General features: G+C 35.5%; 1 long non-coding RNA gene across 7 annotated transcripts in view; it reads left to right on the forward strand.

Moving 5' to 3' along the window:
- Positions 1 to 12,907, forward strand: part of LOC121074145 — a 34,989-nt gene that overhangs the window by 7,160 nt on the left and 14,922 nt on the right. For 6 of the 7 annotated variants that reach the window (XR_005822163.1, XR_005822162.1, XR_005822160.1 and 3 more), the window contains exon 2: positions 5,401 to 5,505. This is a non-coding gene — a long non-coding RNA (uncharacterized LOC121074145). The remainder of the gene's footprint in view (positions 1 to 5,400; positions 5,506 to 12,907) is intronic. The other variant, XR_005822161.1, reaches the window with a different exon arrangement.

Consider the following 12,907-nt stretch of genomic DNA (forward strand, 5'->3'; position numbering starts at 1 on the left):
ATTACTTTCAGCCACTTAAAAATGGTGAAGGATCTGAACCAGATCCTTGGATCAGAAGACCCCTGAGCTCTGGAGCTGCTCCAACCTCAGACACCCAGATGCAAATGCTGCAGTCAGCCTTACCTCTCTCACTCACTGCTGTCAAACATGTTCAGAGTTGCTCTTCTAAATGTCTTAATCCTTCATTTTTTGCTGATTTGTAAATGATGCCAGACCTGCTTTTTGATAATATGCACCCGGTAGTTCCCTCTATTTGCACGTCTTAATGAATGTGGAAGGTTGCCTTCCTGCATCTCACAGGGACCTCAGTGTACTTCCATAGAAAACTTAACTTGGAGGGCAACTAAGAAAAATACCACAGGTATACTAAGATGACTAATTGTTATTTGGTTTATAGTTACATGCTGACAACGATTAAACTAATTACAAGGCATACTGTGCTAAATTGCTAGCTCTTTGTATACTTATAGAGTAGCTGGGAGAACCAGAGAGGTTCTGGTTTGAAGTCTGTGTGTTAAAAAGATTCTGTTAAGATCACCTGCAGAGTTGTCACATGTTTGTGCACACACAAATGGACATGGCTACATGTATGTGTCATCTGTTTTTAAAGAGATCTGCATAAAAATTTCCTTCAGTCAGAGAATATTGTTGTGTCCTGTTAAACAGTTGCTGTATAACAGTCAAGATTGTTTCAGTGTGAGGAAAAGTGGTTAATATACATTTTTCCAGAGCATGTCCTCTACAATCTCAAACTAAAGACTACGCTGAACCTGACAAATTCATTGGAAAAAGTAGGCATGTTTCTGCCTACCAAGAAATAACATCACCCATGCCACTCAGGTATATAGAAAGATAACTTTCATTACATCAAACAGTATAGCTTGCTTAGCACATATTTAATTTTCAGGTTGCTTCCTGTGGGCTAGACAGGAGAAAGGGTGTTGTTTTGGCAATGTCCTTTTAGATGCAATTTGATGCTAGAGGCAACTAGCCAGGAGCATTATTTGTATACTGGGGATACCAACAAGGGCCTTTATCTCCCTCCTCTTCAGAGCCTGGCAAAAGTCATCAATAAAATCACATGGAGTGGAGTTGCATGGAGAAAATACCAGTCATTCAGTGAAAGCAAAGAGATTTTTTCACCATGATGGGAGAGAAAATTTGCTCCAAAATGAGTCCTTAATTTTACCTATTACCTTTGTTTTTGCAACAAAAGAATTACTTTTATGTTTTTATATGTGCTGAATATCTTATTTTTCTTATTTTATGTGCTATAAAATGTTATATATGAGATTTTTTTTATGTCATGAGCCTTTTCTGATGTTCAATATTTTTGTTTACTATATTTAATGATTATTGGGATATATTTAATATATTCTTACTATCTCAAGTACATTAAAATCTGATCATTAATGCTAGCTACAAGTGAGGCTCCATCATTGCTCGAATAACACTTAGAGAATCCTTTTAAAAACTAGAATAGGAAAAATTGTGTTCATCCATGGATGTTTATAGAAGTAGAGAGCACGTCTTTGAGCTTTTGGGCTCATTCCATATTAAAGACACCAGTAATGTTGCAGGGAAGGGGATTACTCTCAAATTGAAGGCAATCAGCTGACTTGGGGAAAAATTTTAAAGAATGTACACATTTATGCTGAGATCTGAGCATACTCTGTATGCTGTACAAGGAGTAGAAGACCCAAACTCCTGCATTAGGCTCTGTGCTAAGGGCACAGGGACTAGTAAAAACACAGTTGTAGGAAGACAACCTAGTGTCCATAAGAATGAATACCGTGTAACGCTAGGAAATCAGGACTCTGTTCTCTACGTAAAATGAAAAAAATATATAATCAGATATCTACTGCAAGCTAAATTTGAATTCTAAGAATTTTCTCACAATTTTGAGATTATTTTTCTAGTCCCGTCTGGACTCAGGAAATTAAGAAGTGGCCATGAAATGATAGAAATGACAACACTTGAAAATTTAAATTTGGCTCACTTCAACAAATATGGTGGTTTGTATTTCATTTTAATCTCCTTCCCTTTCCCTTGTTCAGTCCATTTCAGACAGAGAAGAATGAAACTTTATTAAAGCTCACATTATTCTTCTCTCACCCCCTGTATTCAGCATAAGGTCTGGCAAGTTCTCCTCCATGTTAGGTTAATTCTAAGAACTGAGCCTATGAACATGTGCCAGCCTTCATCACCACACTGAATCTCTGTTCTTCCTCTCACTGAGTGCAGTGCATTCAGTCTGATTTCTGTTTGTCAGACAAGTGCAATGTATGGGTATGAAAATTACTCCTTTTCAGCTGAACTCCAGATTGTGGATTCCCACAGAGTACTTAACAGCGTGGGAGGCCAGAATCAACAAATGGTCAGACATTTACAAGCTGGTTCAAATCTTCAAACTAAAAAAAAAAAATAAAACAAAAAAACACCACCAACAAAAACCCAAACATCAACACCCCGATGTGTGCATACACACACACACACATTTTTTGCAAACGTCATGAAAATATAATTTAATTTGAACTTTCATTATTTTCCTATTAGCCAAGTTATAACATATCACGTCTTAAGGAAAATTTAGAAAATTGAACATAACCATTGTCAGTATACCGAAATAAAAACAAGAACAAACTGGAGGAATAATTGAGAAATAGAGATCATCCTTGTGAAAATGCAAAGCAAAAAGCTTGCAAAGATGATTAACATAATTCTTAAAAGGTGAATGTATCTAATTCCTCTTGAACCAATAAGCTACGGGTGTTTTGTGCATTTTGTACATTACAGTTACAGGAAGTCCATTGCAAGCGCTATGCCAGCTCCACAGAGAGTGCATGAAACAACAGTGCCCCATGTGCTGAGGTTCCATCAAGGGCAATTTGGCTGCAGGTCATGTTTTTCATCTTTTCAGCTCATCTCTGTGCTGTTGCTGAACACAATGAAAGAAAGAGGTTTAGTTGGAAGTGCAGTGTGGCAAATAGTAGCCATGTGCGTCTGAGAAAGGGGCACTCAAGGTCAGCTTTGTGCAGAGTGCATACAACTACTCCAGTTTGCAAAGTGATACAAACAAAATCAAAATTTCTCTTACTGACAAAGAATGGACATAGTTGTATATGAAACTTGCCATGCTCTTTCTTAACTAGTAGCATGGCCTCCAACTGACAAGTGCAGCCAGTTTGCCTTCTCTTGAGGGTTTCTCTTCTCCTTGGCTCTTTTCCAAAAGCATTGACCTTATGGAAAAACAAAGCAGATACCAGCTTATGGCAGAGACATATTAAAAAAATGTACTGGTAGCTGCATCAGAAAACTCTGATTGGGACACAACAACCAAGCTTCATCATCCAGTTGCATCTGCATCTGCGTATACATCTACAAGTAGGGGGAATGCAAATGGTGAGCACTTATCCATCATTGTTTTTCACCACTGACTTACTAATTGTGTTTTAATGACATTTTCTCAACAGTATCACCAAAAAGAGATCAGTTTTAGAATGGTAGATTCTGAACATCTGTGTTTTGCCAACAAAACCTGACCGTTAGGGAACCACAGTTTCTTTGTAGTTGCCGAGAAAATAATGACAGCTCAAGCCAAGAATCAATTAAACAGGGGAGATTGTTCTATCTATTTCTTTTATGGGAAGAGAACAGGTGTTTAATAATTTACATAAATTATGCAAAATCTAAAGCATTTACAGTAACCAAACACTTAGCAGGAGACATGAATGAAGAGGTAAGTTAGCTGATGATGTTTTATATTCCAGCCAGTGCCTCTTTAGCACTACTTCTGTAGTTATAGATCTGTGAGGGTTTCTGTTATATGTCTTGTTTTCATGGATCCATAATTCAATCCTAAAAAAAAAAATCTGATTTGCATTTGGCAGGCAAAGATCTTAAGCTGAGACAAGATTTTTATTTTTATTTTTTTATTAGGTTAGGGGAAAAAAGTCAGTTTAATTGTCTCTAAGTTATGAAAGTATAAAAATGGAATGTATTGGTTTCAGACACTATTTTATACTGCTACATCTCAAAACTGCTTTGTTTTTTTAAGGGGAAACTTTACAAGCCGTTAGTCTGAGTAGTATAGTGCATTTGGGAAATTTGGAAAAAGAAATGTAAAAATGCCTGATTTCTTACTTCTTTGTAAGGATGTTTGATCTCTTGATACACTCTATTTCTTGAGCCAAACTTTCTTCAAGATGCAGATCTTTGCTCTGCCACCACTCACGTAAGACAGCTCCCAGCTTCACAGTTTCATACATTTTACTGGATTCAGGTGAATGGCTCAAGTCTGTTATACAATATACATGAAATTCATTGTCTGTCTTTCCACAAACCTTCCAGATTCTTAAAGACCTTGGCAGGTACATAAGAGAATGGTTGAAGTTAATCTCAGCAGATTTCACTATATACATTATATATTAAGCAATAGATTCGCCCTAAAAGGAAAGTTTGGTGGGTGAACAGGAAATGCTGACTCCTTTATTCACTATCTTTCCTAAGATCTATTGAAGTTACAGGGTTTGGAGGTACTGTTCCTCTCCCCATGCTAAACTTGCTGGATTGATGGAAGATGTGATTTCCTCCTAGATTATGCCAAGTGATTTTCATGTGTTTTGGTTTATTCCTAACTAGTGGCATGCTTCCTCATAATTTCACATAATTTACATAATTTACATAATGCTGTGAAAAATAATTGTTCCTATCAATGTCAGAACACTTCCTCCCACACTAGATTCCTCGGACAGGAAGGATCTGTAGCCCCTGCAGTTTATTCTACAAAGCTCTGTTGTATCAAGGAAAAAAAGAACTGGGGTCTCAGGTCAGTCAGTACCCTTACCAGTTTCAGTTAGCCAAACCCTTTCTAATCACATGAGAATTCTCGCTTATGCAGATATAACATGTACATAGAATACATGTCCATATGTGGTTTTGCAAGCATATAACCACACATGGACTTCACACCACACATTTGTGCTGCCAAAATTTCCATATGAGTAAAAGATTTCATGAAACATTTTGCAAGTTTATTTTACAAGTTAAAGAAAAACTAATTTTATAGTTTATGGCAGCAATTTCAATCTTTCGTATTGGTTCCTAGGCCTTAATGTGAAATAAAACCAAGTGCTGATTACAATTACCAAGAATATCACTATAAAAACTCTCAAGAAATGATCAAGTTCTGTTCTTTTCTTCCTGTTCTATTGCTCCCTTTATACCTTTTGTATAAATATTCACACAACAAAGATGTAGAGATTAAATGAATCAGCTGTTTATGTACAAACCATTCTACTTGAAGGTCAGAGAGCAAACCAGGGCAATCTAACATGAGCATTGGTGTTGAATTGACTGGCATTTTTTTTTTTAAATCTATATTGTCAATTTTTTTTTCAGCAGTTTTGTTGAACTGTGCTCAACCCACTCTTGCCAAAGGCTCAACAAGCCAATAGGGAAGGCTGCCAGACCCATCAGATGACTGTCCAGTTCTGGCCATACTAGGTAGGATGAACGAAGGGCATTTATGTTGATCTAAACAAACCTATTAGAACTTGTGATAATACTCATTAAGGAGGAGTGTTTCTCCTAAAATATGAAAATTTTCTGGAGTATAATAGAGTGTATATGGAGCAAAGGGTCTAAGAAACACAGAGATTTTCTGCAGGTCCTAATGGCATTCTAATGGAGATTTCCTTGATTCCCTGGCAGCATATAGCTGACTTAGCAAATCCCTAATTGCAGGCCCTGAAGGCAAACTGTACTTTTCAGCTCTCTGTACTGGATATATATGTGCATACATAATTCAGTGATTCCCACAAGATTTTAAAAAAAGAGTAAGAATAAATGTCATCTGAATACCAAAGGCAATAAAGGAATAGCTCTTTGGGTCCAGTGGCATTCAGTTCTTCCCATGCTCCCAGCCCTCTATTTCATATATTTAAGCAGAGCTGAACGTTAATTTTTACTGCATCCTGAAGTGTATTGTTGTGAAAATGTTGTGTTATTGCATAGGACTCAGTAGGCAACTGGGAAAATTATTTTGTTCATCTATAAAACTCCTGAGGCAAGGATATTTTCACTGTCTCGAACACCATCATTATTCTTCTCTTATCCACTTTTCTGTAGTTTTCCCATTTAGCCATGTTTTTCTATGTTCTGTTCTATAAGCTCTCTCCTAGTTTTCCTCCTATTTCCCCGTTTTCATGTTTGCTCCTCTTCTTTGTTCATCTACTTTTCATAGTTGTGCCTCACAAAATCCCTGACAGTCTTTGGTCTCAACAGTCATATCTTCATGGATTCCAGTAAAATATTGCCCAGTCTCTGTTGCAGAATAAGGACAATAATTTTTCAAGGTCCTTATGTTCCTGCAGTGATTTCAGTGGGGATTAAAGTTTAAATGCAGACATGTTATGTCCCAGTGTATATTTAGGGATTAAAATTTTTAAGTAAATATTTGCCAAATATTGCAAATGAGGAATACGGAAGAATGAAAGGAAGTTTTTTCTCTGCAATGAAGGTATGCATATTTGTTTAGTTTGTCCTAAACACAGGTTTGTAAAAGCTTTTTTCAACAACATGCCATTGTAAAGTCCAGATACATCACTTCCAATCCAGGAAAAAAAAATCTTTTAAAAGGAATTATGTAGATTTGTATTTTTAGAGACTTATTTTTCATTTCCCCTTGCTGGGAAGGCCAGGTGCATTGGTTACAATGAGCCCACCAAGGCAGGGCTCAGAGGGAGCTGTAAAAAATGACATGCTAATCTGTACTTCTTTGGGCATAAACTTGTCATGGTTTTAAAGCCTGTTATTTTGGGACATTCCAGACCTGAAAGTGAGTGCTGGAAATTAACTTTTTTTTCAGAGGTATAAGGTGTCATTTGAAAAACAGTGGCTCATGAAACTATGGACTTTGAGGTCATGTGGAAAAATTTGTGCCTGACTAGGACACTCATGGTTAAAGACAGAGATATATCCAAGGCAATATATCCGGGAGAAAAATATTAATATTACTCTTGGGTAGCAAAGGAAGATATAGTTTCATAAAAAGATGAATTTTAGAGAAGTAGCAGCTGTCCAAAAGTATCTCCAAGACTGGAGAATTAGGTCTCATGAAGATGAGACCTAGCAGAGACTCATCTGATAACTGTGGGACACCTTCCTAATATTAATGGCTTTAAAACTGAAAAGGAAGAAAGAGAGGTAGTTCAATAGTTAGAACTCATCAGTCCTGGCATGGACAAAGGCCTGCAACATAATCCAGGAACATGTCTTCACCTTTTTGCCTCTCTGAGTCCTTCTTTCTTATCTTCCCTGCTGATCTAATTTTCCAGAGTATTTTGTTTCTTCATGTGTATCTTCTTGTTTTTATACATGTTTTTATTCTTGTATAAAAATACACTGGCAGAGTGGAAAGGGTACAGGGACCTGCATTTGTAAGTCTACTCTGTCCTACCTTTGGGCTTTTCGCTTAGTCTGTAAAAATATAGGAATGACTTTTCCAGGACAATTTGATATCATATTTGTCTATTCAGTAGAAAAGTTGGTCAAAAAGCAGTGTCTGGAGACTATTTAACATACTGTATAGTCTAAGGAATAAAAAAAGAAAATAGAGTATTAGCATGCATTTTCTCTTCTGTGCATGTAGCTACAATTGCTTAATATGACTGAAAACACTTTTTACCACAGCTCGAATAATGGTAATATAGACATGCAGTCTTTAGTGATCAGGATTGCTAAGCCTACAGACATTCATATGATTACCCATGTTATGTGTACTGGGTGTTAAGAAGTATAATGGGTTTATTTTGGCTCAGGAGTTAACTGTACTTCAGTTAGTTGTTAATGGTTTAGCTTTTTAATGCCTTTCTTACTGAGGGTACCTACCTTAAATAAACAGTAAACCTCTTGAACAGTTTCATCTGCTGATGTGCTGTGTATCTGCCAGTGGATAACAAGCAACTATCAAGCACTTACCTGAAAAAATGCGTAAAAAATGTCCTGCTGTTCTGAGCTCCTACAAAGCCACTTTGGCAAGTCTCCTCTGTGGTTCATTTCTACAGGGGTGTATACACCATTTCCCTAGGTTTAGATAATTTTCAAGCCTTTTCATGACAGGCAAAAAATAAGGTATAAAGATTAAATGTGTCCTCAAAGGGACTGTTTTTGGGTAAACAACTAAAGTTATGACATCTCAAGATCTTTGTTAGGTCTTACAGCTATCTAGGCTTTATGATACTATACTGAGAAGTCAATTGTATTTTATTGCTTCACTTTATGAAACATAGTTTCTATGATGCACGTAAAACAGGAGTATAGGATCTGATATAAGGACTATGTCTTTGAGAATACAGCAGTGGCCAAGAGTGGAAACAGAATAAAATAAGAGTCAAAATCTGTCATAGACCAATTTGCCATATAGATCACATCTGGATCTCTAATAACTATTTTATATTTCATAAAGTTTATTGATTAATTTGAACAATTCTATATAGCTTTCACATTTGTGTTACTATTTAGTTACTCTGTCTGTTTGGTGTTTCACTGAGCTGGTGCACTATATTACCTCCCAAACATTTACCTCAAATCTGTTTCCATGCTCCTGAGGTACTGCTGGATTTCTTTGTTCCTTTTTGTTTGTTTGTTTGTTTTTTCTTGCAATACAATGTTCATGTCTGTGTGAACTTATGAATACATTGCGTAAATAGGAATTTTCATCCCCTCAAAAATCACTACATTGTATATGCATTCATAATATTTAATTATGATAAATATTTGTGGAGGAAACTGGTTTTCAACAAAACTAAAGAGACTTATACAAGTCAAATTTATGCTTTTCCTCAGAAATAGTGATGTGTCTTTCTAAATGCTCATCTTCATTACTATGGAAACCCCCCTTTCTAACAGTGTTTACAGCATGTGAGAAAAGCATGCATTCATTTTAGTACAGCCACATTCTCTACATAGTCCATACTGCTACTGTAAGACAGTCCAATCAAAACCTGTGAGACTTTGGAAGCTCAAGGTTGCAATTTCTCAGCAGATATATAAGCAAGTGGAGGCGGCATGTGGGAACAAACAAGATTAGTCATCCAATCTACTCCTCCACACAGAGTATTAGTAAATAGAGTTGTGTGAATAATTGATTTTTTTCACTTTGCTGGCCGAACTGTACATTTAAAACAAAACATTTTCCCAGATTTCCATTTGAAATGAAAAACAGAGAAAATGGTTTGAATGCAATATCATGTTCAATTTGCATTTTTACGACAAAAAAAACCTTTAAATACCTTTTGAAACAAAACATAAATGTCTAACTAATTACTATTTTTAGATAAAATATGAACTGAATTTAACATAAAATTCTTAAATTGTTTGTGCTAAGATAAATCTCCATTATTCTATGAATAAAACCATTGATCAAATACTCCCTGCTCTAACATAAAATCTGAAATCTTCTAATTGCTTTTTTCCTTTGGATACACACAGTGAAAAAGTGTTAATGAAGATGTTCGATATGGTGGAAACATAAACTTCATCATATTAACGTGCTATATTTTACTTTTACAATTCACTGCTGTTGCTAGGCAGATGTAATTTGCCAGTAAGAAGCAGCTATTATGATTCTAGTATTGACAACTTGTTGTTCTTTGACTTTGTGCACATAGTTCTTCACACCTATAGGATCACACCTTTCTTTGTGAAATTTACTGGTTAAAATCTAGAAGTATGGTTAAAAGCTAAAAGATGTACATAAAATGAGTAGCCACTCTTCAAGCAAGTCTCATCAGACCAATTTCCCTATGAACTTTATGTAATTGTACATTCAACATTGTATCTTTATTTTTTTCCCTAAAGAAATGTTTTCTCTGAAATTTTATTTCAACTGGGAAGCTGGTGAGAAGAAGTGTTTGTGACTGCCCACTGCAGTACAGAAATAGAATATAGATGGAAAAATATATGCATCAGCTGATGTACAATAATACTTTGAAAACATTGTTTCTTACAACCAGGTGTCAAAACCATTTTAGAATCACTTTATATATCCTACCTTACATTTCAGATTGATTGTCAATGTTGCTAATATTTTTGTTGTTTTTGTTATTATTCTATGAGGCCCTAAAGGCAACAGATAATCATGTTGAGTTAGATTCTGTACAAATGGAAGACTGCCTCAAGAGCTGAGTCTGAAGAATCTCACAGTGAGTTAGAACAGGATAAGGTTTAAGAAACTAAATTGGATACAGGATTTAAAGTGCCACAGTAGATGCATGTATATATATATATATTTTTTTTTTTTCTGAAGTCTAATATATTTCTTTGGTAAAGAACTTTAAGTTTAGTTATAGCTAACAGAAATTTATATAGATAGCATTATAGGTGATACAGTCCTTCTTTCACTCTTTTTAGTTTAGGAGCAGTAAAGAAATCCACTAAGATCTGTTTGCCATAAAAACTGAAATCCAACCAATATTTTAATGTAGATATGCTTTTTTGAAATTTCTTTTATTTTTATAAGACCTATTGCTTTATTGCAAGTATATCTCCGGAGTGTGGTCCTTTTATTTTCTGTAGATATTTTTGTAAGTATACAGCACCTTATTTAAACTTAGTTACTGAAAAAAAAAAAAAAAAAAAGTATTTTCAAAGGGCTTTCCATTCTTAAGGTATTTTTGTAAAATGATAAAGAAATCCACGCTTTCATCCAAATTAGGAAATATATTTGTGCACAATAATTATTCTTGGAATGTGATTTTGGTTTGTATTTTTCAACAACACTTATACTACTGAAGAATTATGTCGTCCATGAACGTACATCACTACTTGAACAAATACAGAGAACTGTGGTGCCACGATCCCATGTCCCCTGAAGCCAGCTGGTCCATGGATTTGGTGCTCAGGGTAACCCATCCCACAGCTGTGGCATTTCTCCACAGCCTACCCCTGGCATTTGATCCCATGCACAGCAGGTGACAGGCTCTAGACCAGGACAACAATAACATAATGCATATTCCTTCAAAATCTGCAAGACTTTAAAAAGCATTCATGTTTCAAGTACAAAGAAAAAGGGGACATTAAAAGCCTATGGAAATTAGAAAAAATGAAATATGAAATGAAATATGAAATGAAATATGAAAAAAGCCTATATGGAAATTGTGTGTCTATATGTCTTACTTTAAGCTGGTTGCAAAAATGAAGGAGGAAAGTTAGCATGGCAGAAAGAGGTTGATTTTAGCCTTTACAGAACAGAATGTACACAGATTTATGACAGACTGTAAGTGTAGATTTTATGCAGAAATAGTACAGTTAAAGCAACCTTAACACTGAAGAATAAACCATAGTAAAATCAGAAAATAAATAGTTCATTTCGGAAAGAAAATCTACCTTGTCATTGTGCTTACAAGTGGTCTTGTGCTAACAGTACAATATGGATGGCTAACTTGCTAAGAGGTCATCTTTCCTATGTAAGTTCTTGTAACTGGTTAAAACATGGAGAAACATAGTCACCAAGGGAGTTTAAGGAGACCAGATCCAGGAAGCATTGAGAACTTGTCCTTTAGGATGCTGGGTGCTATGATTTCATCACTTTGGCCTTCTTCATTAATGAGTACTTACATGATTAAATCACTAACCTACAGAAAACAAGTTAAAAATTGAGTTAAATTCAGCATGGTGATTTGAAAGCTTGGGCTATCTGACATAGGGCAGGAAATATTTCTTAGAATTACTAAAGCTGACTGCTTGAAATAAATCTTAGGTGTATTTTGTAATATTTTCCAACAGCATTATTTAAAATAGAATATGTAAGGCGAGAAGCTGGATTTCTGTCTTTTATCCGTCTTTTTACAGACTTTGTAAGAAACAAATAAACAAAGAAACAATTAGCTGTTTTCTCATTATAGCGTTATGCTACCATTATAAAAGTTATGGTCGACAAGGCACTTCCATTATTGGTTTCTATTTTCAGCTGCCACTAACTATCTGAAACAATTATTCTTTTAGCTTAAATTTCTCATGCTTGTTCTTAATCCCAGAGGTGGATTGTTTTGTAAAGTTTATAAAATTACTTTTGGCTGTTTTTCTGAAATATCTAAGCATGAAAAATTGGTATGTTTCACCAGTTATTGTATTTGTTATTTATATCGTGAGTTCTTCTGGACAGGGATTTGGTTTTATGTTTAGTGTATTTTATTGCAATAAAATCCAGACTGCAGTTATGGTACTATATAAATAAAACCTAGCTTAATTTTTCAAAAGCTTTCTTTAATGATTCAGTAAGTCAAGCATATTTCTGTTTTAAACTTCAGGGGATATGGATTTTGAAAACTGTTAGATGGTTTATTTACAAAATTCTATGTTATATGCAATTAAGAGTAATGGCCTGGGTTCTCAGCTGAAAAGTGCTTCATGAAACTCAGTGTGGAAGAATAGTTTCTTTACACTTAGGCACTTGTCATATTTATTCTCCCTGGATGAAGACTGTTGTCATGTATTCAGCTACCTGCCACTGCAGGTGGTAACGGTGGATTCCTAGTGTGAATGAACCTCTTTGCTAGCTGTGCTGTTGGAGCTCCAGCTGCTATGAGCTGGCCTAAAATATATTTGAACTTCCCTGGATTTATAGCAGCTGAAAATCTGGTCTTGTGCGTGTCTATCAGTCCTCACTCAGAAATCTCATACATTCCCTTCTATTCCTTTCCGTTCAGCGCTGGGCCAGTTTTTGCAGTCAGAACTCTCCGTGTTCCAAAACTTGTCTTCCTGAAGCAGTTCACTTCTCCAGCCATAGTTTTACCTGTACATTATTGCTCAATTCTTTATTCCTGTACAGATAAACTTTCTATCAATCATCTTCAACACCATGGCTTTTCCATCATTCTTAACTTTTTATTTTGTTTCTTTTTGA

This window comes from Cygnus olor, chromosome 8 (genome assembly GCF_009769625.2).
Source record: "Cygnus olor isolate bCygOlo1 chromosome 8, bCygOlo1.pri.v2, whole genome shotgun sequence".
NCBI classification, from domain to species: Eukaryota; Metazoa; Chordata; class Aves; order Anseriformes; family Anatidae; genus Cygnus; species Cygnus olor.